At 32.4% G+C, this 2,549-nt stretch overlaps 1 protein-coding gene across 5 annotated transcripts in view; it reads right to left on the bottom strand.

Moving 5' to 3' along the window:
* The window catches only part of LOC106869314 (mucin-5AC), a 157,974-nt gene that overhangs the window by 61,991 nt on the left and 93,434 nt on the right, over positions 1-2,549 (bottom strand). The gene's annotated exons all lie outside the window — the stretch shown is intronic.

The raw sequence follows: 2,549 nt of genomic DNA, 5'->3' as shown, positions 1-2,549 counted from the left end.
ATATATATATATATATATAAATTCCTCATTATAGATTACACTATGTCCCATATTTAGCAAGGAACTTTGATGAAATGCAATTGATCTTTAATAGAAAATTGATAAAATACTATTAAAATGATATAGAGACAGTATAAGTTTTAGAAGGTCTTCTATTAAAAAGCAGTAACTTTTTTTTGTTTTGTTTCAAGTCAATGTATTTTTGCATGTGGTGAATTATTTTTGTTCAGTATACAAACATTCAAATAAGTTATATAATGTTACTCTATTTATGACAAATATATTTCTAACATAATGATGGAGTGAAAAATAGATTAGAAACAGGAAAAAAAAAAGGCAATATCATCATCAAAAAGTAATAAATTTAAATATGTATTTAGATATGTAAATTGCCCAATTACTATTAATAATGAAGATATATTAAAAATACATGCACACACACATAAAACAAACAGGTTGCATGTGCACACACACATCCCAAAGAATTAAATCTTAAAGCAAATCTCAACTAATTTCCTAGATATTTATTCCTGTATTCTTCTGGTTTCAGCCAGTAAACTGCTGTCATGCTAGGGATTGCTTTCAAGATAATAATGACCTCAAGACTTATTTCAATCTGGTATTTATTTTATTCCACTCTATTCATCAAAATGCTAACTTATGGGAAACAAAAACACTAACTACATCAGTTTTTAGATTATAAACATCCACACAGTAGGCTTATGAACAGCTTCTGTTTAACAGATTCCTCTTGTCTGTCACTCAACCATTCTCTTATTCATTGCACTATACCACTTGTATAATGTGGGATGGCATTACATCTGTCTGCATTTAAAATTCCTTGTCATCACCCTTCTTAACTATGGCTATCTGTATCTCTCTTCTTACTACTTTCTATTGACAGCCACCACTCTCTCTTTCCAGCATCCCTCACTATTGTTGTTTATCACTCATCTCCACTGAAGTTCTTCTCTCTCCCTCAGGCATGTACTTTACACCCTTTTCCATCACAATCTTTTCCCTCACTCAATTTTCCCTAATCACATTGTTTGTGCTGTTTCTCTATTCAATCTCTTTACCAACAACCAGCATGTTTGTTGACCAGCCTTTGACTATATCTCTCTTATTACTCTTTTCCCTTCTACCTGACTGTTCTTAATACTGCTTCTCTTATCATACTCATATTCTTTCATTTGCTCTAGTGCTCTCTGTCATCACTTCCCCCTTCTATTCATCTCTTAGCCATGTATGTTTTGTATGAACTGAGACAGCTTAGGATAGAATAAACTCTTTAGTATTGTAGGATAAGCAACCTCTCTAATGTTAGTGCCACCAAAAAATACTTTCAATATACTCCATAAAATATTTGGTGTTAGGAAGGGCATTTTATCAGAGAAATCAAGCCAAAATAAATGTACAAGATGTACCCTGTCCTGTCTGGATGGGGAGTAACTCTGAAGAAGAAGAAGAACTGAGGCCATGATGACCACTCCAAATTATACCAATACAGAAAGATGTAAAATTATAATGATGATGATCTATGCAACCCATATCAATATGGAAAGTACATGCAAAATTATGTTGATGAAGTATACCAATTGTACAATTCACCAGCCTTTTTAAAACAAGGAAAACTTGTTTTAACAATTCTAAAACATTTCATACTTCTGTCAGAACAGTGATGATAAACTTCTAATGAAATACAAGTGGTTTTCTCAAGAACATTAAAGATGTCAGAGAAGTAGAACAATTTCAACTAGAAACTGAAATGACATGACAAATTTATCTTGCCTTGGTTGAAGTTCTTTCAGAATTTTCTCCAAAACTAAGTTATTATTAAAAACTCTTATAACTAATAAAAACATTTCAGGTAATGAAAAATTATTAAACAATGTACTAAAAGGAGATTTCATTGAAAATTAATTAAGAAATTAATAGATATGTAAAAGATACACTTGAGAAAATGTGATTAATTTATAGTTTAAACCCAGATCATCTCCAATCAGCCAGACCAGATGCTTAAATTGAAATAATGATGAACAGAAACTAATGTTGAGCAGTTGTACTAACAGATTCTCATACTATGAAAGACTAATATGTTTGCTAGTGGCAAACATATTAATACAAGTGGCATGTTAGAAGAGAAATGTATAGGTGGGTGTGGGATATGTGACAGTATGTGCATCTCTGTACATTTTCTAAATCATAGCATTGATAATATGCATTTGAAGGATATGCGTGAGAGAAAAGGATAAGGAGAGAGGGGATAATCAAGTAAAAATGATGTTAATAGGTGGTTAGTGAAGCATGCAGGGAAAATAAGTACAAATAACTTCAGTCTATAAAACTATTATTATTTAATATTTGTTTCCAGAGGTGCAGGTGTGGCTGTGTGATAAGAAGCTTGCTTCCTAACCACTGCATGACACCTTAGGCAAGTGTCTTCTGCAACAGCCTTGGCCTAACCAAAGCCTTGTGAGTGGATTTGATAGTCAAAGCTGAAAAGAACTCTGGTGTGTGTGTGTGTGTGTGTGTGTGTGTGTGTGTGT

The sequence above is a fragment of the Octopus bimaculoides genome, chromosome 1, assembly GCF_001194135.2.
Source record: "Octopus bimaculoides isolate UCB-OBI-ISO-001 chromosome 1, ASM119413v2, whole genome shotgun sequence".
In the NCBI taxonomy this organism is placed as follows: domain Eukaryota; kingdom Metazoa; phylum Mollusca; class Cephalopoda; order Octopoda; family Octopodidae; genus Octopus; species Octopus bimaculoides.
The sequence above is the reverse complement of the archived record's forward strand: the minus strand, read 5'-3'. Positions and strand labels throughout refer to the sequence as shown.